The sequence below is a fragment of the Heterocephalus glaber genome, unplaced genomic scaffold (genome assembly GCF_053883595.1).
Source record: "Heterocephalus glaber isolate CG9 unplaced genomic scaffold, H.glaber_assembly_v1.0 deba00001610, whole genome shotgun sequence".
NCBI lineage: Eukaryota > Metazoa > Chordata > Mammalia > Rodentia > Bathyergidae > Heterocephalus > Heterocephalus glaber.
Genome location: NW_028258381.1, coordinates 18,603,318 through 18,629,856, shown reverse-complemented (window position 1 = coordinate 18,629,856; position 26,539 = coordinate 18,603,318). Strand labels below are relative to the sequence as shown.

At 36.9% G+C, this 26,539-nt stretch overlaps 1 protein-coding gene and 1 pseudogene across 6 annotated transcripts in view; one reads left to right on the top strand and one right to left on the bottom strand.

Moving 5' to 3' along the window:
- Auts2 (activator of transcription and developmental regulator AUTS2) overlaps positions 1 to 26,539 on the top strand; it is a 1,122,451-nt gene that overhangs the window by 431,393 nt on the left and 664,519 nt on the right. The gene's annotated exons all lie outside the window — the stretch shown is intronic.
- On the bottom strand, positions 2,439 to 3,052 carry LOC101717604 (myosin light chain 6B pseudogene; annotated as a pseudogene).

The following is a 26,539-nucleotide window of genomic DNA, read 5'->3' as shown; positions in this document are numbered from 1 at the left end:
CAAAGAGCTCAGAGGGATACACACTTAGGGATGAATATTCTAGTACAGCATGGTGCTATTGTAGAGGAACTACGTATACTTGTATATTTATATTTATTTATACCCCATTGCCATGTCCTTGTACCATGAAGTGACTTTAATACAGCTATGCGCCAAGGTAGGAGGTGAAGAAGCCAAAAAAAAAAAAAACCTCATGAAGAGGCCCAGTTGGACTCTGCATTTTATGTAGTGGGCAGTGAGAAGAAACTGTGAGGCCTTTTTAGCTCCCAGGCTCGGGATAAATGGAGTTTGGGGTTTGTTATTTGGCAACATTTCTCCTAGTGACAGTGATGGAGCATGGATGGTAGAATGGTAGAGTAAAGAAACTTTGTATGATATAATCAAAATATGGTGAGACGCTGTCCCTGAAGAGTAAGTTAGGTGAAGAAGTAAGAGATAGGGAGGATTTGAGGAATCTTAAGACAAATCTCCAACTTTTAAATGTGGAAATGTCATACGGAGACCACGGGGCGATGATAATTCGAACTTGATTTTCCAGAGTAAAATAGGCTAAAAAGTTAGCTCAAAATCTGAAATTAGGACATCTAAAATTGAAGGAGCTATTAAACTTAGAGGAGCATGTGATAATAAGCTGTACTGTTTGGAATATGGGACTTGTGTACAGGAGAGTGTCAAGACTAGAGGCATAGCATACTTCACAGACTCAAGGTCTAATGGTAATGTTGAAGCATGGAGGGAGGAGAGATGTTTCTTACCTCCTTGGTAATACAAAATCATAAGCTTGTTCAGAAGATTTCCAGACACTTTAGTATTTCTTACACAACCCTTTAATGTGTTTCTCTTTACTTTTTTTGTCTCCTTTATAAGAATTACAAGAACTCTATCCCATACATACCCCATAGCCCCGATGTTTGCTGTTCCCCTCACTTCCCATTGCTGTTGTCTCCATTACAGAACATGTGTGGTTTCTTATGTTTGCAAGGGTTCATGACTCTTTAATATCTAGCTCTTTAATCTCCATAGCCCAGTAGTAACTCTGTCCTTGAGCCCATAAGTAATTATTGTTTTCTTTTCTCCCATAGATGTTGAACTCCTAAAAAACAGAGGAATACCTTTATTTCATCTTCCTAGTCACACAAAGTACTTGCAAAGGTGCTCAGAGAGAATTTTTAATTAATTCATTTATATATGAGCCACAGATGTTGTATTAGTGATTTTGAGGTACATAGAGAAGTATATTACACTTATTTAAATATAATGATATGCAAAATTTTTGTTTCCTTTTTTCTTTTTTTTGGTACTGGGGATGGAACTCAGGACCTTGCGCTTGCGAGGCAGGCACTGGAACCACTGAGCTAAATCCCCGGCTCAGCAAAATTTTTGTTGAATGTAGGCAGGAATAAGATGAAACGTGAGGTCTTTATCAAAAAAATTTTAACTGAAAAATCAATATATATCCCTTATAGAAAAGTTGATTGATACAGGTAACCTAAAAGAATAAATATTTATAGTTTCACCGCTCAGTGATCTCTTGATTTCAATCTTTCAAATCACTTTAAGTGTGCACACAAAATAACAAAAGCAGAATCAATGAGTGCATGTTGTTCTGAATTTTTAAAAAATTACTGCTTTGTGCATCTTTAAATATCAGTAATGGGTCACTTACTAAATAGCTAATTAAAAAGTAGACCAATATATCACCATATAGTTTCCTGCTATTGGACTTTTTAATTGTTCCCCATTTTCCACTGAAATGATCGCATTTTGATGACCAGTGTAGTAGTGGTGTTATATTTATTTCTATTTAGGACCTTTTTGGTGAAATGGAATGTATATCTTTATTTTTTTAAACCTGTATTAGCAAATTATCTCTTGGGAAATCTCTACCAACCTACCTTACCACTAGGTGAATTCTTTCATCATATTTTTAGGTTTTAAAATATATAAAGATAATTAAGTCTGCTACCAAAAAAATGTCAAATTTAGGCCTGAAGAAATTACTAGTAAAAATGATGACTTTTTGTAAATTTAAATAGTTATGTTAAATTTAGAAATAATCTTTTATGAATAATTTTAAGGGTTTTAAGTATGAGAAACAAGTTTTGCAGTCTTTGGATATTAGGGCCATTGTGGGTATACAGTGGGTGCTAATGTAAAAGTAAGACTCCTGTCCCAGCTCTGTCATGAACTGAGCTTCTTGAGCCCCTTGTATGGTTGCTTCTCAGCTCTAACCAAATATTTGTTTGCATGAAACCTTGGGTCTAGGCCCATGCATTTTAGATGTTGGTAGATGAACTTGGGTTTGAAATAATTCCTCCTTTTTTTTTTAAGTAATAATGTCTTTATTTTGAAACAACAGGTGCCAGCCTAGTGGTAAGAACATGCTTCCGCCTGTGGGGGAGAGGGACAAGTGTCTGGCCCGACTAGATCTGTAAAGCTCAGATGTTTAGGATGTGGTTCTGAAGGCCTCATAGGTGACACAGCTGTTGCTGTCCTCATGTCCTGCCAGAACAGTCTCCACCTCCTCCTTGGTCATCTTCTTCTCCCAGGGTGATGAGGACGTTTGAGCTCTGTGCCATGGCCTGCTGTTTCCCAACTTGTCAACCCCCCCCGCCCCCAAGTAGTCTTCATATGTGCCTTGATCCTGATTCTTGGCCACTGCCTGGAACATGGGCAGTTATGTCTCAAAGTCCACACACCTGGACTTCATTTCATCACTCTTGGGGTTTCCTGGGCCCTTGAGCACCTCAACATTGGTGGGTCCCTGACCTAGGGCCCTTATCACAATCCCACACTGGTTGCATAGAATCTTGCCATCACCTACTTGATAGTACAGTTTGCAGGCTTCCTTAAATAACTCAAGGTGGTCTTGGTTAAACTCAGTCACTTTGAAAAGATCCACAGGAGGGCTCCTGGATTTTCACAGGAGCCTGGGGTGCAGCTGGTTTAGCCTTGGTCTTGGCTGGAGGAGTCCCTACTGCTGGCTTGGCAGCAGGCTTGGAGTATAGGGCTCTGTTGGTTTCTTCAAGGGAACGTCTTTCTTCAGAGGCATAATGACTGGTGGTCAAAGGACAGTGTGTGGATGCGGGGTGGGGGGACCCATCTCCCCCAGAGGTTCTGTGTAAGGGGCAGGGCCAGATAATTTCCACTTCTAATTTCCCTGTGCTAAGAAAGATCCTTTTTATCTTCACTACCTACATTGAATAATTGATGTGATTATTTGTAAAATTATTAAAACACTCCTCTCCCAACTCTTTCCAAGTTCTTAATGGATCAAATATAAGTCACGGTATGTTTTGAAAAGCTGGCCAAGCCTCTGAGGGAATGTAGTCTTTAATTCTTACTAAGTAATTCGCTCACTTTTCAGACTACTTTGCACATCAATCACAAAGAAACAGGGAGAGACTAACACACTACCATTTGATATTATTGTCTTAAGGCCCGTACTGGCCTTGCAATGATGCGGTGGTGATCTTTTGAAGTGCTTTTGTCTATTGAATAAATCTGTAACATGTTTCTGGACCGACTTCCCACTCTCTTTAAATGTCAGTAAGAAACTCAAGAGTACATAAAGCCACAAAAACAAACTGTGGTCGGAATAAATACACTGTTTTGCTGGCAAACTTAAAAATTCACTTGCGGAATCTAATAGCTGTAGGCAGGAGATATTTATTTAAACCAAGATTTAAGTGTGGCTTATTATGTTTATAAAGTAGTTTAACACTACTTTTCTTTAAAATGAGCTTTTAATTTAGGAAAAGAGAATTCAGGTTTGTTCCCAGAGTAGAAATGACTGGATATCATGGGGGTGGATAGGGTTTGGGGTTTGTGTGGGTTAGAGTCTATTTATTCACTATAGTCACTGGATGAATTTAAAAGCTTTCCCAGATGGAATTTATGAAGTGAAATTTAAAACTAGTGTCCTGTGTACTATACTCTGTGGCCACAATCAACCATCAATTTAAAAAGAGATGGAACAGAGAAGATTCCGCTTATATATGATTAGTATTGTGCAATGCAGTGTGACATACATAGATTGAGCTTAATAGTAAAGTGGTATGTCAATGTCCAATTTTGTTATATAGCTCCTGGTCCGTGGCTAAATCCTGGAAATCATCATTTCTTGTTTTATTTTTGCAGTGCTAGGAATAGAACCCTGGGCCTAGCACATGCTGAGCAAGCACTCTACTACTGAGCTATACTCCCAGTAGTAGTAGTAGTTAATACTGCTTTCCAATGCAGAGTATAATCCATTCTTGATACCTAATTTCAGATATATTGACCATAAAGAAGAGTAGCCAGGGAGAAAAATAGGGGTGACAACTGACATTTCCTAGGTAGTTGATCCTAACTCTCTAGGCTCTAAGACAAGTGCTTTATCTTCTCTTTTAATTCTGCCCATAATCCAGTGAGGTACAGATGGAATTGTATCCATGTTAGAGATGAAGTACTTGGAGAGAGATTTATCCAAAGTCAAATACACACTGAGACACATGCACGTACACACACATATGTAGGGTTGCTGCACACAGTTGTACAACTGTTTCACTGCACGAGGGCAGATGACTAAGATAGCAGGTAAAGATGAGATTGGCCTAGCTGAAGGAACTTTTTTCTAATAGTGCTAACACCCATATATGCCTTTATTGGCTAGTGGCTGAGTTGGGCTTTGAATTGAATCCTTTCTAGCTCCAAAGCTCATGTTGTTTTTATTATGTGGTGTTCACATATATGACATACATATGTGTTCTCTTTGAATTTCTTATTGTGCCCTTTGAAATAATTGAATTTATTCTATACAATGCAAAAGTGATTTTGCATGATCTAAAATTGTTGGAAAACAAATGTTGAATTTGTTCTTTTTTGTAGATAGCCTGATTTCTTAAGTTGTAGGTGGGTACCTACCAGATAAGATATGTTAGCTTATTTGATAAACTTTCTAAATTTTTCTTATTTCTTATATATACACAAATATATATGAATATTGTGTTTGATATAATGGCCCTACGTAGATTAATTGTGATATAGAAATGGAATAAAGAATTGTCTAGTAGACTATAAGGACATTAAATGCCTGAAGGGTCATAGGAAACTTTTAAACTGAAATAGGAACTGTAGTAGCATTGTATTATCAGAAAACCTGCAACTCAAATTTTGACTCAATACCATGGCCAACATATAAGAGTGAACTGACTCAAAATAAACAAATAAAAATAATCCAGCCATAAAGAGGAAAAAATCCAATTAAAAAAGATGTGCCTATTTTCCCTTCTTCCAGTGATGTCTTAGAGCACTTTAGTTTTCTGTGTTTGAACCTCAGCCTGCAGAGTCAGCCCTGAGTAAAGGGGAAGCACTGGTGAGTTCTATGGGTTGATTCTGGGAGACTTATTCTGAAGTCCTCCTTGAAAGGCTTTCTGGAAACTAATTTTTTCTGCCACCATCCTTTCACAATAATTTCCTCAAAAATCCCCTGATGACATCCATATTGTATATCTCATGATTGTAGGTGGCTGTGCAAACATTCTTAGAGCCAGCATTAGAGGCTAGGGTGCATGTCTCAAAGTCCTACATGCTTTCTGTATGAGATAATACCAAAAAAGTCAGAAAAATGACTGTGAGACAAGTAGTAGTGCAGAATCATTAGACTGAAAATTTTCTGTTACACCTTATTGCTCACTTGCTTTTCATCCAGCACTCTATTCTTTGCTTCAGCGATCTAGAGAAGCTCTGCTGTATAGAAAATTTTAATTAAATTAGAGAAATAAAATCAATACATATTTCTTAATATAAAATGAGAAATTTCAAGTAATAATAACACCAAGTATCTTTCTTAAGTACTCAATCCGTGCTTCTATACCTTGTTGTGTTGCTCTTAGAAGTCATATTCCAGCTCTCTGAGTTAGAGTGGGAGTGCTGTTCCTTGCTCATGGAGCCTCTACTCCGAAGGATCTACCTCTGGGCCTGAGGCCTCTACTAGACCCTTCTAGTAGCAGTCACTGAATGGATTTTCCATTTAAATACCCTTTCAATGTAGACCTCCCCTCTAGGCCAGGTACCAAAGTAAATAGTGAGCTATAAAATCCAAACCAGAATAGTGCATCTTCTTTGCCATGTGTCTTTTTGTATGGCAACCACAATTTCGGGCGCTTTTACATAATCTGAAACTGAACATCAGACACCAAATTTAGCAACACAGGAATTATATGTACTTTTGTATTATGATTATATCTGTGTTCCCACGTTCTAGTGAAAGAAAGGAGGTATAATTTATGTGGTACTGAGGTTACTATGGTATTCGTGAAAACCAGAAGGAAAGTCTTCTTTCTCCACTTAGTACTGTCCAGTAGAACTTTCTGTGATGATGGATGCTTCCTGAATCTGTGTCATTTCTTTCCAAAGCCACCAGCCACATATGCAGTTATTATGTGGCTGGTATGACTAAGGAAATGAATTTTGAGGGTTTTTTTGAAATTTGAAGTTGACTAGCCAATTGTGGCTAGTGACTACCATATTGGGTATCATAGGTACTGTACACATTGTTTTTCCCTTATTTTTTAAGTTGGCATTTTAAAATGGTTTAAAAATTCCTATCTTCTTTACTTGTCCATTTCCATCTTCTTTTTTATTCAGTCCTGTGGGATTTTCTTCTGTTTTGCCTTTCCCTATCTTCTTTTCATCCTTTATCTTCTCTCACTTCTCTGCCATCGTTTGGCCATAATTCCATTAAGTATTATCATTTATTAAGGTTTTTTACCTAGATTTGTCTGCCTCAATTCTCCTTCTATCCATAAGACATGAGGTCTTTGCAGACAGGCAGTGTTTACCAAAACTCCTGATAATAATTGTTACCTAATAAAAATGAACCAAAAGTAATTGAGATTTTTCTGAAAATGTATTTTTTGTGGACTGCTGCTTTTTCTAAGTACACAAAAAGACTCCTTTGGCAAATCATTCTAGACAGAATAAATAAAAAGCCATCATATTAAGGCAGGGGATTAGGGTGTGGAAAACTGACCAGGGAAGTGGGCATGACCTGTTAATTACAAAGTTTTAGAACACAGGAGCACAAAGGTTCCTAAAGCCCTGCAGGTGGAGCCAATCAGAGAGTGCTGTTTTTTACTCTTCTTGCGAGAACTGCTGCAGGTTTTTGAGAGGAGGATCCAGACTGCCTGTCAGCTTGAAGAGCGGGAGATGTAAAAAGAGAGCCACCATTGAGCTCATGGCCACTGTGTTCTCTCTTTCACAGTGGTTCACTCTCACCCTGTAGAGTGTACTTCTTTTCTTACTTTCAGTTGGCCCAAACTCCCCCTCTTTCTTTTCTTTTCATACCTTTAGTAAATGTAAAACCTCACTACCTTTTGTGCTTGTCTTAACTAATTTTTTGTTCAGGACAGAAAGAACCTAGAAACCATCTGTCCAAAAGGAGTCTCCAGCACCCCAAAAGCTGGTAATGGTATTAAAAATGTCTTAAACCTAGAGTCCATAGTTCTGGTTTCCAGAACTTTGCTAATAAGCAGATCACTGAACAGCTTCTGTGTGTTTACCTTTCAGTAGAGGAATTACTCCCTTCCTTAAGTATCCTGTTAGCTAGCACCCTCTACTTCTGATTCCACCGTTCTGGGTCTCCCCCTTTCTTCTCATCCTCCTCACGTCTTCCCCTTGTGTCCCTCCCTTCTCATGCCTTCTCTCCTTAAATAGGAGTGATACTTGTCTCTAGTCACATTGCTCCTTCCTTCTACTTTAATGCACATAAAAGTACCACTATGGTTATGTAAACACATTGACTTTTAAGTTAGATGTTTTCCCTACTTAGAGTCATAATTTTTATCTCTTTAAATTTCAGATATACTTTCAAGCCTCAAGTGGCCTCAGTGATTGTGGCTGTTCTTTTGTAGAGTTGTTGTTTTTGCTGTGTATACTCTTTTATACTCAGAATACCCATAAGTTAAAGGTCACTAACATGCTGTCTAGTTCCCAGACAGAAGCTGTGCTCAGTCATCTAACTGCCCTAGACAGAAAAGCAGTTTTTCACCCCTCAAGGGTTAAACAGGTTTTTATAGCACTGGTCAGGGAAGTTTTTGAGGTGAGAATTGACTGGATCTGATAGTTATTGGTGCCAAGTCTCTTTCCATGTTAGAGCCTTTGCAGTTGTCATTCCATGGCCCGAAATGGTTCACTGCATGGATGGATTTTAACCTTTGTATTTCATTTGAAATGTCACTGTGAGTGGCTTTCACTGTGTACTGCCTTCATTGCCTTCACCCTGATTTTTCCCTTCCTAGCACATGTCCCTCAGTACGTGTTTCTGTCTTTCTCTATCACTGGCATGTAAGAATTTCCTACACTTGTTCTGTGCTGTATCATCAGTGACCAGGACCACAACCAGGAAGTGATAGGTATTCAATAAATATTGTTTTGTTGAATGTAAGCGCATAGAAAAATATTAGTGTGCAGTACAGATTTGCCAGGTAGGGGTCTAGGTTAGTTAACTAATACTAGAACCAAACAGAAAGTTTCTACAGCTTGCATTAAGGACCTGAGCAAGAATAAAGGACTATGTTTGTGCGCTGAGAGTTGAAGTCAGGGGCTCTCAAATGCTAAGCAGGTGGTCTACCACTGAGCTACACCCTTAACCCAAAGGGAGCAGATTAAAGGCAGATTGGCATCTGTGTGAAGGAGGTCTTTCTAAATGCTGCTGAATCCATCAAGCTTTAAGTAGCTTCCCAAAATGGAATACTGTATCAGATAAAGATCAGGGTCGATGGCAGGGTTCTTAACTAATTCATTTTGAGGCACTTGAGTTTGAGTTCTGTGTAAGGAACTTTTTGAGTGTTTAAAAGCTGAGTGCTAATGATGAGAATAGAGCCTAAGGTTGGACCTACACGCTTTCCCGTTCTTGCATTTTAGGTTCCTATGACTAATTATTATTGTTAACATATTCTTCTGACATTTTTGTATATATTTATACATAACTATAAAAGTTTGTTTTCGTTTCAAAGGTCTTTGCATAGTTAGGGTTTGGAATTTTATCCAGCCTGGCACCCAGGGCCATATTTTTTAAAGTGTGCTGCTCTTTAGGCCTGAACACCATGCACAGCAGGTTTCTTGAAATGTGCTCATCCACCCTAGTTTAGCAGTTATCTATATCCTTACAGCTCTGCTTGAACTTGAGCTTGATCTTGTCCTTTGTAAGGCCCAGGTATTTTTGCTTGTCATTTCATTATATGCAATTTACCAAGAAAAGTTCAAATAGTGATTAACAATGGCAGAACTTGAAATGTGGAGGAACTTGGGTAATGCCAGCTCACATGTAGAAATTTTCAGAGGTTTAATGCCAGCTGACCTGGTTGATATTATCTCTAGGACAGTGGAGTGGCAAGTTTTACAAAGGTACATTTTCTAGATGTCCATGAATTTCCCGTAGAAGTGATAATATAAAAGGGAAATGGTCTATTGTGGCATGGTTCCTTTTTCAGGGACTCTACATATATTATCTCATTTATTCTTCAAAAAATAGGGCCAGGGATTTAGCTCAGTGGTGCTGCCAACTGCCATGTAAGAGCAAGGCCCCGAGTTTGATCCCCAGTACCAAAACAAAAACTCAGATGGGGTGTTTCCATTCCCACTTTAAGACAGGAAGCTGAAGCATAACATCCACTGTCCAAATGGTAGCTCTGTTTTCTACTTCACTTTTCAAAGGTCTCCTAGTTCCCAAACCCTTTTTCTCCAGTGTCATATTATAAAATGCATCCCCAGTATAACAGGGAGTGTGTTTTTGGGAGACAGTACTTTTAATGAGCTTACAGGGCCTGATGCATGCTTATGCTCAAAATATTACTGTTACTATTATTATTAGCTTTTTCCTTCTAAGTTTCCCTAATGTCTAAAGAGTTAACAAAATTTTGGTAAAGGAGTGATATGAGTATCAGGTATAGTAAGGGAGTGATACCTCTGTTATGGAAAATGAAAGACATTTATTCATGGGAGAAATCTAAAGGAAACACAGTCCATTGGAATGGCTGTATTAGTGATAATACCTCCTGTATTTTGGAATAATTCTCAGATGAAGGGTCTTGCTTTAGCTAGGCATTAATAAAACTAATGTAAGCATTTTTAAAAACTGTGATTTGAAAAGGATATTCTATAAACCTAATAATACAGCCAAGCTGAATTTTCACTTAAATGTTAGATGGAGCCAGCTGTGTGCAGGGACCGATCTAGCTCAGTTCTGTAAACTCTACCACATCTGAAGTTTCGCAGTCATCCACGGCCTCATTCTATCAACTGAGCAACATCCAGGCCTCATTTAAAAACAAAACCAAAAACAAAAACTAGCAACTTAATTCTCAGGTAAATTTTCCTAGAAAGTATTAGAATAAAAATATCTTTCCATATATGTCCCCTAAATAGCGTTATTTGAACTCTAGGAAGCATTTGCGATCACTTTCTATTATGATTGGAAAGAAAAATAAAATTATTTTGGAATTCCTATAAAGACTTTTGAAACAGAGGAGAACGAAGTTGTAATTTGTCCTTCAGAAAGAAGCATGTCTGTGTTTATCTTCTGCTACATGCTGCTTTTTCCTTTTTATATTAACTTAAATCACAAAAATCTTATTTTCTTGTCTTTCCATATTAAGAGTAACCAATTTATGGAAGATTAAGTTATGATGTGGCTAGTGTTAGACTTCTGTGGATGAAATAAAAAAAAGTGTATCACTTTATATAAAGGAGTTTTTATATTAAAATTACATATATTTTAATACACTTCATTTATTTATTTTTAGCAATTTTAGGTTCACAGAAAAACTGCACAAAAAAATACAAGGTTTTTTTCTATAACTCAAACACACTGATTATCCATACCTCCCAGGCTTCAGAGTTGGTATATTTGTCACAGTTGATGAATGGACATTAACACATTTTAATCACCTGAAGTCCATAGTTGAAGTTATACATTCTATGATTTTTTGTTTTTTTGGTGGTACTGGGGATCAAACTCAGGTCCTTGTGCTTGTGCAGCAGGCAGCGAAACCACTGAGCTAAATCCCCAGCCCCATTCCGTGAATTTTTACAAATGTATAATGTCATGTATTCATCACTATGTCATACAGAAGAGTTAACTGCTCTAAAAATCATCAGTATTTCACCTATTCATCCTTCTCCTTCCTTCTTCCCCACTCCACCCCAATCATCTCTATCTCCATGGGTTTGCCATTTTAAGAATGTTCTTTAAGCTGGAGTGGCTATCCAAACCTGTAATCCCAGGTACTCTGCAGGTTGAAGCAGGAGGATTGAAAGTTCAAGGCCAGCCTGAGGAACTTAGTGAGGACCTGTCTAAGAAACAAAATAAAAAGGTCTGGTGTTGTAGCACAGTGGTAGAATGACCCTGGGTTCACCCCTCCCGCCGCCCCAGTCAGAGAGTTGCAGTTCTACTATATGTAGCCTTTCAGGTTGACTTCTTTCACTTAGTAGCCTGTATTTAAGTTTCTTCTGTGTCTTTAAATGGCTTTATAGCTTGTCACACCATATAGTACTCCACTCTCTAGATATAGCAGAGTTGTATTTTTAAAAATCTATTTATTGTACCTACTGAAGGATATCTTAGTTGTTTTCTGGAAGTTATAAAAACAAAACTGCTATAAACATATGTAAGTTTCTCTGTGGAGATATTAATATTTTACATTTTTTTAAATTTCAGATTTCTCAATATAATAGTTTCAAGAGTAATATCAAAGGAAATGTATGAAAGAGGAGGCATCTGAGTAGGGCCTTGGTGGATTGGTCTGAACACAAACTGGAGAAGGTACATCATACTGTTGATGGTGCAGCATTTGATTCCGCCTCAGATTGGAGTTCATGGAAAATGTAGAGACATTGTGGATGACAATGCTTTTGGCCTCTTCAGTGTTGGGTCAAAGGAAGTGGATTTTCATAGTGAGGTCATAGGGACCCGTGACAGATTTTTGAACTGGGAAGTGATGAATAATGTCACTTATTTAAGCAGCTACTTAAGACTTGCCTTGACTTTGCTTAATTACAGATAATTGACTTAAAAGTAATAACATGACATTGACTAAGCAGTATGACATTATTTTAATTGTCTACTAGTTCACCAGTTCCCTTGTAACTGATTCAAGTTAATGATATTTTTCTATACTGGGAAAGAAGCATTTAGCATTATATTTTGTTCTGATATTCATGGCTCTTTCTGTATACATTCTAAAATTCTACAGCATATAAAGCTATCCTTTTTTGACATTTAGGTTTCACAGATCCTGGTAACATTGAGCTAGAAGTTAATTTTTTAAAATGTACTAATACAATCTTCTTTTGCTGTGGTTCACTTCTTTCTTTAGAACTAACAGGTGTAAACTCCACATAAAGAAAGAAATAGTACCTAAAAGGAAAAAGATTGTTATAAGGACAGTTAAGTGAACAGGAAATTGCATTTTTTGCGCAGGGCTACAGTGAAACTTAAGCAGCACACCATTCTTTCTGCCCTGGTCTCTCATATTCCCTGTGTTGCTTTTCCCAGGCTCCTGTCCAGTGCAAGTGTTCAACGTTTCCTGCATCCTGATAAAGGCTGTGTGATCCAGTGAAGAAAATACCAGGAATGGTTGAAAACCTTGTCCTGTTTCTCTTAACAGACTTTGTGACCCTAGATCTGTCTTTTGGCATCTTAATGTCTCATTTTTTCTTATGTAAAATGAGGAATTGATTGGATCTGAAGATTCTTGCTGAATTTTTTGTGAATATGGCACTTTAATTAGAGGCAGATGGTAAAAGTTGGTGACTTCTTAACAGTCCTTTCAGATTCAGTGTTGAGAGTTCAATATTAGAAATAGTAGATTCATGTGTACAGGTAAAATGGAGAAAATACACACTGGTAGTGGTGTGAATGGTAATGGTGTGAATTGGTAATGGTTGAAGTTAAATCATATGTTAAGATCTCTAGCAAATGTCTGATATACAATAAAAGGTGCTCAGTAAACAGCAATTCCTCAATCCCAGTAGCAAAACAACCTCATTCCTCCTTGTAGCATTATCTTTCCATGAATTTAAACAAGTTAGTATTTTAATTTTCCTCTGGAGGAGGGAAGAAGAGGTGTTAGGTTTGTATTAAAATATGAAGTTAATTAAAGCTTCCTATTAAAATTTCAAGACGGAGGAAGAGAATGGAGCAATGTGACCATAATAAATAAAGCAAATAGGTCATTGTGCTTCCAAAACCTTTTATTCCTTGTCTTTTGGTAGCTTCTGTAGTAGGAATAGGTTGAAAAGATACTGCTATATTATAAATAATAAAAGATACTTAGGAAAGTATTCTACTAAGTACTATAGAGACATGGGATACTTAATACCTTTAATATCATGGTTTGATGAGAGGAACTTCCTAATAGATTAGCTACTTACTTTGTGAATTTAGCTTGAGGCAGGCTTGTGGGTAGAATACCAGTTATTTCTTTTCTAATCTCTCTTGGAATCTTTTCTTTTACATAGAGAAAATGCTTTTACTTTTCATTTGAAATACTCCTTTTTTTCTGAATGACATCGAAGTCAGTTACTTTATTTTCTGTACAAATAAGACACATTTATCCCAGTGCACATTTTTTATACAATGACCGGTTTTGTTTCCTAAGCTGATCATTCCTCAGTGACATTTATCTCCATTGTGGCATTTCTAAATTATAGCCCATCTCTGTTATGTTAAACATGCTCATAAGCTCTTGGAGTCTGTAAAATAGCTGGCTGTTTCAGCATGTGATAAGCTTTAGACTTGCCTCACTCTATTGTTAGTAAAGAGTTACATAAACTGTCCTCTGTTGTTGTGGGTTAAGGGGTCAGTTGTTGACATAAACCTGGGTAGGATCTGGAGAGGAACTAGGCCATGCACTGCAAGGCAGAAGAACATGGGCCTAGACTCTTTTCCTCCTAGTATTACTGTCCTGACTCTGGTTGTTAGCCTGCCTTATTAGGTCATTTGTCAATTGGATTAAGAGACTGAGCCAAGAGACTGTCTTGGTTTCCCCTTTGTTAAGGTGATCTGTGATTCATTACTTTCAGTGTGAAGACCAAGTATGTTTCTGTGAATTGTAAACTGCTGCATAAGCACATTTGAGCCTTGTTTGTACACAGTTCAGGCTTCGTAAGGCAGCCTGCCACCATGCCCTTTCCCACCATCCCCACCAGCAGCCTGCAGTGTGCTGGCAGTCATGGAATCTGACATTTGGCATTAAAGGTAAGTAGGCCTTGTTTTCATCAGATATGATCACCAAAAAGTTTCTATTTGCAAAATAAACAGATTGAAGGAGCTTATCAAGGGGTGCTAATGGGGTTTTTAGTTAGTTTCATGCTTGGTTTTTTTGCCTTCAAAATTATCCACTTTAGGGATCTTTTAAATAGCAAGTTACCTAACTGGATTTCAGTGGGATTTGATAGATGAAAATTCCCTTTATACACTTAATAGATTGTTATGTTGGTATAGGACAGTAATGAATAGCAAAATTGTAGAGCAAGGTCAGAATCCCAGCTTTCGATCTTAGTGGGTGTATGGCCATGGGCAAGTTATTTAACTTGTCTCAGACTCGATTTCTTCAGTGTTAAAGCACAGATCACAGCGCCTCTTCGATCACAGTCCATACCCAGAGTATTTTGGATGGCACAGACAGAAAGTGCCCTGTGAGAGTAACACACACATCGTACAAGGACATTGTAACAGCACCTCAACGGCAATATTTACTTTAAGGGGCATTTGGTCCGAATTTCTGTTTTGCTTTCTTCTCTTTTCTTCTTTGAATGTGTTTGTGAATTTAAAAAAACAAAACAAACAAACAAAAAAACACTAAAAAGATTTTGGGATCCTGCTTGGTCACATTTCTCTTGCTCCCCAGCTTGGTGTGATTGATTATCAGTCAAAGGGCCTGAAGAAAATCAAACCACAAATTACCCTGCCTTGGGTAATGGCAGGGGTTTAGAGAGCATCTTCCTAACTTTTTCTTTGACTTTTCTTTTCTCAAGGCAGCCCAGAGGAAAGGGGAGGCCTTTAAATTGCTAGATTCTATATTCTTAGAATGACCACATGCTCTTGTTTCAGGAACATACTAGAAGGCATCATTTTACTTTAGGAGACCCAGACCTTGTCCCAAATGGATGTGGGTTTCAGCAGAACATCTTTAGCTTAAGAAACGAAGGATATGGATCATGTTTAACATCTGCGCTTCATTGGGCCATTTTATCCTTTTAGTGAGTCTTGTTTGTCTCTTGTCTGTCAAGGGCTCATGTACACTATGCCGATTTAGTGCTGGCTGGAGAGCTTAGAAATGCCTTGCTTGGCACTGTCAGCTAAACCTGAATCAGTGTCTCCTGTACTCTGACCTGTCTACTCAAAGGCAGGTTTACCCTTTGCTCTCCTACTCATTCTAATAGGCAGAAAAGCTCAACTCACCCCAGCTTTTCTACAGGGGTCAGCTCCAGAAATAGCTCCTTTAACAGTGGCAATAGAAGCAACACAAATCCTGCAAGCAGATAGTTTACAATGGCTTCTTTTAGGCCTTGGAACAAAAGGAAGTGGTTTATCTTTACTACACACCAGGAGCAATAGTACTTTCTGTCATTTACTAGAAAGTTTATCACTGCTGAGAACCAGTGCCTAGATTTCCTTTATGCAGATGCTTTTCAGAGGGAATGCCTGGCATTGGTCATTTTCAGTTTCATCTGAAATTGTAATTCAGGGTTATTTGGACATATAGACTTAAGAATCAACATGGTACTTCATGGACCCTGGATGAATAAGATGCCTCCCAAAATGTATGGTGAAAAAAATTTTAAGGGTTACTAAAGAGGAAGTTCCCTTGTGAAATTTTGCTTTGGATCCTAACATTGTACCATATGGCAACTATTTAGACTTCCATGGAACTTTAATTGGTGGTGTCATGAGTCGCCTTATCATCTGTTCCCATCCCTCTAGATAATTGGTGTTGGTTTGTCAGTGGGTTGCATGTTTTCTCTAAGATTTAACCCCAGGGGATTATTATATGCATATTTAGAATGCCAGAGCCATAAATTATTGAATGAACATATGACAGAATAATTGAAGAGATGAATGAAAGAATGACCATATGAACAGACATATGAAGTGGTGGTGGCATTTTGTTATGTTTATGTGAAGAGCACCCTAACATACCACCTAAGCAAGTCACTCTTAGAATCTTACTCTATCCTACCATCTTCACCAACAATTTTGGTTAACCCCAAGCTTCCCCAGATATATTTTGGTGGTATATTTTATTTTTAATCAACCAGGATAAAAAGGAAATTAAAGAGACAAACCCCAGTACCTTAAGTTAATTTGAAAGTGTAATTTATTTCTTATCTACCAAAACACAAGGGAAAATGTGAAAACTTTGTCAGTTAGGTCCTTTTCTGAATTGTATTTAAGTTTTGTTAAAAAAAAGTTCAAAGTCAATTGCAATGTCTTGTACATTTTATTATAAACTGACAATTTATGGGCAAATCAATGGGGTACAAAATTTTGATTTATTAATACAGTGGAGAATAATTAAATCAAACTAGTTAAATATTCATTATCTCAACTGCTTTTATTTTGTGATGAGAATATTTTCAATTTACTGTTTACAATTATAGGAATGTAAAATACTATTATTAATAACTATATTCACATTGTGCATGAGATTTTGAGCCCTATGACCATCTTCTCCTCCTCCACTTTAGCCTCTGTTAACCATCATTTTACTCTTGGCTTTGACAAGTTTGGTTATTTTAGAACCCACAAATAAGTATATGCAATATTTGTCTTTCTGTGCTTGACTTATTTCGCTTCATCTCATATTCCTTAATTCCAATCGTGTTGTTGCAAATGACAGGATTTTCTTTTTTAAGGGCAAATAGTATTCCATCATTGAACATATATCTTTATAGTCCCATCTGTTGGTGAAAATTTAGGGTGATCCCTTAAGTTTGCTATTGTGAATACTGCCTTCATAAACATGAGAATGCATATCTCTCTGACAGACTGCTCTCAAATCTTTTGAATAAATATTTAGAAGAAGGGTTGCTGGATCATGTGAAAATTTTACTTTTAGTTATGAGTGAAAGAGAATTTTTCCATTTTTTTCATGTAAAGAAAGATATTTTGAGTCCATCTTTGATACAGAAATTGATACAAACCTGAATATCTCTTGTATGCATATGAGGATCACCTTTACAACCTATTTCTAAAGTTTGATTTTAACATCTTACTTTCCAAATCTGTAACCCATAAATAATTTAAGGAATCTGAAGGTTAATCAGTTAAAAAAAAAAAAAGCTTTGTAGGACCATGCTTTCTTAATTCTTTCTTTTAACCCTGCTGAGACTTATTTACAGATTTCTATAGCACCATGAAGTGTGGTTATACCCAGGTCAGTGCCCAATTTGGAGTCTTGTTAAACTTAGGTGATGTTGTTGGATGTGTTACACAGTACATCTTGCCATCTAAGCATTTAGTGGGAATCATTTTCACTTCTTCAACAAATGTTCTTAGTGGAAGACAAAGGGACAAAAAGCACAGTTTGATTATTTTATGATTGCTTCCTTTTAACCAAAAGAAGATTATGAAAAGAATACTTTCTCAGAAGGCTTGTACCATTTAACTTATATCAATCAAAATAGCTCAGTCTACTTTAAGTCTGGTTTGGGATAAGGTGGGAATTAAATATCAAAGAATGCAGTATACATAATAACAAAAGGAAAGGAAAGAAGGGAATTAATATGAGAAATGAAAAAAAGGAAACAAAGTCTTTGTAAATAGGGAGAGGTGGAGGGGTTGAAGGGAGGGCAGGAGAAGGGGAAAAAATAAGAACCAAGAGAGATTATGTAAAGGTGCAAGTTTCCAGTGATGAATGTCATTATATTATATACCTAAAATGTACCAATAAAATTCATTTTAAAAAATAATAAAAGTAACAAGTAGGTACCATTTGTCCATCTCAGAAATTAGTAATGATTTATGGAAAGGAAACTTCTGGGAAAGTGTAGTGGGACAGTTACTTTAGGACGCCTTTTGGAAAGTCTTTTTGTAATGTTTGTCAAGAGTCTGTCAGTGCTGATGACTTTCGATCTGTTAATTCTTTTGTCTACAATGTTATTCCAAGATGCAATAAGATGTGATGAAAAATTTCCTGCAATCTAAATACCCCACATCATGCCAATATGTAATTATTGGTTGTTAATTTTGCATTTGTAATTTCATACAGAGTTTAAATAATTCTTTCAAGGGATACTTAAAGGAAAATACTGTGTATTAATTTTACTATTTAAAAATATATACACAAAAATGGTATTCAAATTATGCATAGAAAAAGAAAAAATAAATCAAAACCTGGTAGCAAATGCACCCAGATGGTTAGAGACTAACTTTTGATTGGTAGAGGCTAAGTAGATTTATTGTCTACCAACAGTATATATTACTTTTGATAATCATAAGTTACTTTGTTTAAAAGAGTACTGTGTCGTTTGTATCCCTTCTGATAGATTATAACCGTAGTGTTATAGACTTGTTGGGACATTGTCCTGTGTCTTCAGAGTGGAATTAATAATAATTACTTAATAATGAATGTAGCTTAACAAAAGAAAGCCAAACATATCTGTTAGATTATTAATCCAGTCACTTCAGCTTCCTATCACATCTTTGGCCGACATGCTTTCCTACCCAAGCAGAGGTACCTAACTAACCACAGAGAAATGCTCATTTATGTCACAGTGAAATCCAAGTGATCAGTTGTTTTGCCTTGGGCATGTCACTTTGTAGAAGTAGGCTTTTCAGTCTGAGACTTTTCAAAAAGTAGTGATAATCCAGAAAGATTGATGTAGTCCTTCTGTATTAGGTTTCTTTTCACCACTAAGACATTTGACTGGCACTTGCATCTTAATGCATCCACATAGTCTTCTAAAGCATTTGGGGTCTAGGTAAAACCACTCTTCCCTTTTAAGTACTCTATTGTATGTGGCCATCTGATCCCAAGCTCTGCCTAGGCTTCCAAGTGATTAGGAGAATTGGAGGTTGGGGTGACAGAAGTTAATAAGGGGATTCAGGAATTCATACATGTAACAATGCTGTTTCTCTCTTTTAAGCAGACAGTATAAGGCCTTTTGCTCTTGATGGGATATGTGAGCCAGATAACTCTTACTTTAGAATCACTGTCCAAGGAGACACTTGAATCCCAAAGTGTGCCAAATAGTATTCTAGACCCTCTCAAAGATGGTTTCACACATTCATTTAATGATCACTTGGTCTTTTAGGACCACAACTCATTAATTTCTAGCAATGTAATCTAGAATCAGTTAGGTCCGATTTTTCCTTTGTAATTAATCATAATTGCCCAGGCTTTATTGTTACCAGTAAATGTCTAGCTCAGTAATTCTGTCCTACATTAGCCGTCTTCATTCCATGTAATTCTGTGGATACTTTAGGTGACATTTCTCATTATAGATTAGCTATTTCTTATGGATCCTGTCAATAGGGGATAATAATCTTGAACTGAAATCACAACTTTTTATTTGGATAAAGAGTTGTCTGTCAAACATTATCAAAGTGTTTTGTTTTAAAGTTGTCAAAAGATGACTTATTAGTCACTTTTTTTACCTTTTTTTCCAAATTCTAATGCAGCAGCATTAGAACATAAGATATTAGACATGCTGCTTCAGTTACTAATTTTGCAAGTATCGTATTGAAGACTATCCTGTTACAGGAGGATATTTCTTAAGGTTTTTCAGATCAGATTATTTTAAAAATTATTATAGAGTAAAAAATGATCCCTCATTTTTTCACATCTAAATGTAATTAGAAATTAAATGAGAGTAGGTCAATATAACCAAGATTACAAACCATCAAGTTCATTTCCTAATTCTTTATTGCATACAGGATAAACTCCAAACCTTTATTTCTTGTGGGGGGCCACCTGAGCCTGGAAGTTTTTGTTCTTAGCAGGAATTTTATTTTATTTTATTCTCCTTAAATTTTTTTATTGGTACATTTTAGGTGTACAATATGTTTACATTTATCATTGGGTACTTATATCTGTACATGATACATCTTGGTTTTGGGGTTTTTTTTTCCCCATTACCTATGCACCCTTCACCCCCTCAACCCTTCCCTATTTACATGGACATCATTTCTATTTTTTTTCCTCATAAGTTTTCCTTTCCCTTCTTTCCTTTCCCCTTCCCCTTCCCACCACCCCTACCTCCTTGGGTCTTTTCCTATTTCAAATTATCAGTTATTCATTTTAATCATTTTAATCCTTATTTACAATTCAGTTTCTCACAGTTGAGAAACTATTCAGTATTTACACATGTATGTCCTATTTATTTCACTTAAGAGTATCGCCTCAATTTGCATCCATTTAACTGTAAATATCTCTAGTTTCTCGTTCTTTGTGCCTGAGTAGTACTCCATTTTATAAAAAAAAAAACACATCTTCTTTATCCAGTTTCCAGTTGATGGGCATTTGGGCTGTTTCCAAGCTTTGGCTAGCTATTACAAACTGTGCCACTATGAACATGGGTACATATATATCACTGTGGTATGATTCTTTTAATTCTTTTGGGAAGATCCCCAGCAGGGGAATACTGGGTCAAATGGGACCTCTACCCTAGTTCTTTGAGGTATCTCCGTACTGATTTCCACAGTGGTTGCACCAGTCTGCACTCCCACCAACAATGGAGAAGGGTTCCTTTCTCCCCATACCCAAGCCAGCATTTGTTATTGGTTGATTTCTTGATAGCAGCCATTCTTTGTGGGGTGAGGTGGAATCTCAGTGTTGTTTGCATCTGCATCTCTTGAATGACCAGTGATGTTGAAAATTTTTTCATATATTTATTTGCTGCTTTTCCTTCTTTGTCTGAGAAGTGTCTGTTCATTTCAGATGCCCATTTTTGAATTGGGTCTTTGAATTTGGGGAGGGGTCTAATTCTTTTCAGTTCTTTATATATTCTAGATAGTAGTCCTTTGTCTGAGGTACAGCTGCTAAAAATTTTTTCCCTCATTGTAGGTTGTCTCTTAGCTCTGTTGGTGCCTTCTCTTACAGTACAGAAGCTTTTTAATAAGATGAGATCCCAGTTGTTGATTCTTTCTGCTACTTCCTGTGCTACTCAGGTTTTGTTCATGAAGTCTTTTCCTATGCCAATATCTTCAAGAGTTCTACCTAACTCATCTTCCAGCAACTTTAGCATTTCTGTCTTGATATTTAGGTCTTTAATCCACTTTGATCTTAGTTTAGTGCATGGTGATAGGTATGGGTCCAGTTTTAATCTTTGTCAGGTTGAAATCCAGTTTTTCCAACACCATTTATTAAATAGGCTATCTTTCCTCCAATGAGGGTGGTTGGCTCCCTTGTCAAAGATGAGGTGGTTGAGTATGTCTGATATTGTTTCTGCATCTTTTAATCTATTCCACTGATCCTTGGGTCTGTTTCTTTGCCAGTACCATGCTGTTTTTATCACAGTAGCTTTGTAGTATAGTTTCAAGTTGGGGCTTGTGATAACCCCAGCCATGTCTCTGTTGCCTGGAATTGCTTTTGCTATTCTAGGTCTCTTCTGGTTCTAAATAATTTTTGGATTGTTTTCTCTAGTTCTGTGAAGTATACTGTTGGAATTTCAATTGACATTGCATAGAATCTATATAGTAATTTTGGAAGTATGGCCATTTTCACTATATTGGTTCTTCCTGCCCAGGAACAAGGGATGACTTTCCATTTTCTTATATCCTCCTCAATCTCCCTTTTCAGTGTGCTGTAGTTTTCATTGTAGAGGTCTTTTGCTTCCTTTGTTGGATTGATTCATAGATAATTCATTTTTTTGGATGCTATTGTAAAAGGAATTGTTTCCCTAATTTCTCTCTCAGTGAGTCTGTTACTTGTGTATAAGAAGGCTATTATTTTTTGAGTGTTGACCTTGTATCCAGCTACTCTACTAAATCTGTCAATTAAGTCTAGAAGTCTTTTAGCTAAGTTTTTGGGTCTTCTATGTAAAGTATCATATCATCAGTAAATAACAACAGTTTAACTTCTCCTTTCCTATCTTTATTCCTTTTATTTCTTTCTCTTTTCTAATCACTGTGGCTAATGTTTCCAGAACTATATTGAACAGTAGTGGTGATAGTAGGCATCCTTGTCTTGTTCCTGACTTTAGCGTGAAAGTTTTCAGTTTTTGACCATTTAATATGATGTTGGCTGTTGGTTTTTCATAGATAGCCTCAATCAGGTTGAGATAAAGACCTTCTATACCAATTTTCTGTAGGGTTGTTATCATGAATGGGTGTTGGATTTTGTCGAACTCCCTTTTTGCATCTATTGAGATGATCATATGGGTTTTGTCCTTGACTCTGTTAATATAGTGTATTACATTTATTTATTTACAGATGTTGAACCATTCTTGCATCCCTGGGATAAATCTGACTTGGTCAGGGTGTATGATCTTCTTGATGACCCTCTGTATTCTGTTTGCCAGTATCTTGTTGAGGATTTTTGCATCTATGTTCATTAGAGAAATTGGCCTGTAGTTCTCTTTTTGGGTTGGGTCTTTCCCTGGTTTTGGAATCAAAGTAACACTTTCTTCCAGGAAAGAATTTGGAAACCTTGCTTCCCTTTCAATTTCCTTGATGAGTTTCAAGAGTAATGGCATTAGTTCTTCTTTAAATGTCTTGTAGAATTCAGCAATGAACCCATCAGGACCTGGGCTTTTTTTGTTGGTAAAGTTTTTATTACATTTTCAATTTCACTCATTGTAATTGGGATATTTAGAATTTCTATATCTTCTTCATTTAACTTTGGCAATTCATATGCTATCTAGGAATCTTTCCATTTCTTCTGTGTTTTCCATTTTATTAGAGTACAGGTTCTCAAAGTAGGTATTGATGATCCTCTGGATTTCTGTTGGATCTGTTGTGACTTCACCTTTTTCATTCTTATTTGCATGGATTTGAGCCTTTCCTTTTTTTGATAAGGTTGGCTAAAGGTTTATTGATTTTCTTTATTCTTTGAAAAAAACAACTCTTTGATTCATTGATTTTTTGTATCATTCTCTTAGTCTCCATTGCATTGATTTCTGCTCTGATCTTTATAATTTCCTCTCTTGTATGAGCCTTGGGTTGGTTATGCTCTTCTTTTTCTAGGAGCTTAAGGTTTTGCATTAGGTTATTTACCTGAGTTCTGTTTTCCTAATACAGGCTTTCATTGTTATGAATTTCCCACGTAGAACTGCTTTCATTGTGTCCCATGGATTCCTATATGTTGTACTGGCATTATCATTTACTTGTAGAAATTGTCTTATTTCTTCTTCAATTTCTTCTGTGACCCATTGGTTGTTCAGGAGGATGTTATTCAATTTCCACGTGTTTGTGGGAGTTTTACAGTTTCTTATGTTATTGATCTCCAATTTTATTGCACTATGGTCTGATAATATACAGGGAGTAATTTCATTTCTTTTACATTTACTTACACATGACCTATGAGCTAGCATGTGGTCTGTTTTGGAGAATGACCCATGTGCAGCTGAAAAGAATGTGTATTCTGATTTTGTGGAGTGGAACACTCTGTAAACATCTATTAAGTCCATTTGTTCAATAGGTTCGTTCAGTTCTAGAATTTCATTGTTAATTTTTTGTCTAGATGATCTGTCCATTTGTGATAGTGCGGTATTGAGGTCCCCTACTACAATTGTATTAGTGCTTATTTGACGTTTCATGTCCATTAATATTTGTTTTGTATAGTTGGGGGCATTTGTATTTGGTGCATATATATTTAGGATTGTCATCTCTTCCTCTTGGATTGTTCCCTTCACCAGAATGTAGTGACCATCTTTGTCTCTCTTAATTAGTTTTGGTTTGAAATCTACTTTGTCTGCAAATAAGATTGCCACCCCTGCTTTTTTCTGGGTTCCTGTCGCATGGAGAACTATTTTCCATCCTTTTACTTTCAGTCTATGAATTTCTTTTTGAGTTAGGTGTGTTTCTTTTATATAGCATATTCCTGGATTTTGCTTCTTAATCCATTCTGTCAGTCTACTTCTTTTGATTGGTGAATTTAGGCCATTAACATTGAGAATTATAATTGATAGATATTGACTCATCCTTGTCATGATGTTTTGCTATTGTTAGCTCTTTTATTTCTTATTTTTTCCCCCTTTCCTTTTAGTTTCTTACCTTGCCTGGTGGCTTCCCTCTGTTGGGCCTCATGAAGTTGTGACCTTCATTGTCTTTTTCTAGGATATTGCTTAGAATTGTTTGGAGTGCTGGTTTGGTGTTCATGAAATTTCTCAGGTGTTCTTTGTCATGGAAGTATCTAATTCCCCATCAATTTTGAAAGATAATTTTGCAGGATACAACAGTCTAGATTGGAAGTTATTTTCTTTTAGGGCTTGAAATACTTCACTCCAGGCTCTCTCCTTGATTTGAGTGTTTGTGTTGAGAAATCTGCCATGATTCTGATGGGCTTTCCTTTGTAGGTGATTTGTTTCTTTTCTCTAACTGCCTGTAGGATTTTGTTCTTCTGTTGGGTTTCTGGGATCTTGACTATTATATGTCTAGGTGTAGATTTTTTTTTTATCAGGTCTAGTTGGAGTTCTATATCCCTCACTTATCTGTATGTCCAATTCTCCACCTCTGTCTGGGAAGTTTTCAACTATTACTTCTGTGAACAGATTTTTTTATGTCAATTGTACTTTCTCCTGTTTTTTCGTGAACTCCTGTCAGTCTTATGTTATTCTTCTTTGCATCATCTAGCAGCTGCTGGATTGAATTCTCATGGTCCCTTACTATTTTTAAGAAATCTCTGTTTTCATGGTCCTTCATTGCAATCCTGTCTTCTATATCTGATATTCTATCTTCAGATTCCCTTAATCTGCTCTGCATGCTTTCAATGGAGTTTTTAATCTCCCTTAGGAGAAATTTTAGTAAGGTTTTGTGTTGTTTGGTATTCTGTGCTACCCAATGACCATGTGTGCCTAAAGGGGAGAGGATGAGGAGATGAGGATTACCTGTATAATCACTCTGGCGCTAACTGAGGATGGTAGCTATGATTCAAGGATATACGTATTTATTTCAGTTTGAACAGAAAGTATTTAGATGGAATATTTAGAATATACCAGGAATAATAGAAGGTCTTAGCATTTGAGAATGTGAAGTCTTCCAAAAGTATTTTTTCAAATAGCGTTGTCTTCGTACAATACTTCTCTGAGGCAGATCAAATGACCCTCAAGAGCTTTCTAGGTTTTTCTAGACCTAATAGTCTATAATGAATGCACTATTTTTGTTAAATGGTCAGTTTGTTGTCTACCATCTGCTCAGAAACCCTGCCAGAGGAATCTTAATTCCATCTGGAAATTCTGACCAGTAACTCTCAGGATCTTCATACAACTGAGTTCCTCACTTTGGGTTCTTCTGCTTCTCTAGTTGCTTATCCTTAGGGTTGGAGGTAAGGAGAGAGCCTTTTGTGCAGCTGAGTTGACCAAGGAAGAATGAGATGTTGATAACTGAATCTGGCATCCCAGAAAACTACACTCTCCTACCTTCCCCTCCATAGCACCTTTGTGGGCACTTCCTTGTTTCTGGAGAACATTGACAGTTCTTGACGGCATATAGCACTGATTGCTCCCTGCAGTGTGAGGAACTCTTGCCTCCCTCTTCCCTCTCTCTACTGCCAGAGAGGTCACAAAGTGTCTGTCATCGGCATAGTAGTGTTGAAAAACTAGATTCTCATTTTAGCAAGAGACTTAGTGGTAGTTGGTTGTCAGCATGTTTTTTTTCATATTGGCTTGTTGCTACAGGGTCTGATGCTGGCAGATTACAACTCTGTAGCTAGTCATTTTCCATTTATTTGAACCTATTTCTCCAGTCTACTGAGCTTTCACTGGCTAGCATCAATTCAGACACGTTGCAATTCCTCAGAATCTCTATCCCCATCAGATGGTTCGATCTATGAGAAATTTAGCTAGAGGCATTTAGACAAAAAAGAAATATTGTGACTGGGGAAGCATTTAAGTTAGAGGAGGCAGCCAGGGCTGTTTTATTACTTAGGCCTGTGTTACCTGTGATGACCCATGAGAGTGGAGAATATTGATCGCTTGTCACTCAAGGCATTCAGCAGATTGCATTGACAAAGCTTGGCAGGTCTCTAATAGCAGGGTTACTGGCCTTGGCTGCAGCCCAAGGGAAAACTGCAGGCCCTATTGCTTGATGGCCTTTAACTCCTATAGAATTGGGAGAGAACACTGACAAGAGCAAAGACATGATTTTTATGGTTATAAATGATTTTTCCTGCTTGTTTTCTTCTCTCCCTTTGTAATTTCATTTCTTTTCTCTTCATTTCTATCTTACCTTATTTCTCTGATTCCTGCTAGCCCCTCCTTTCTTATTATAGATGGTGGAAGCATTGTTTTGGGGATAATATCCACAGAGTGTAGATTAGAGGATGCTTAGCAAACCTAGCATGAGGCCTGAATTATTCTCTCCTTTTGGGACTGCTTGTGTGCAACCATATTG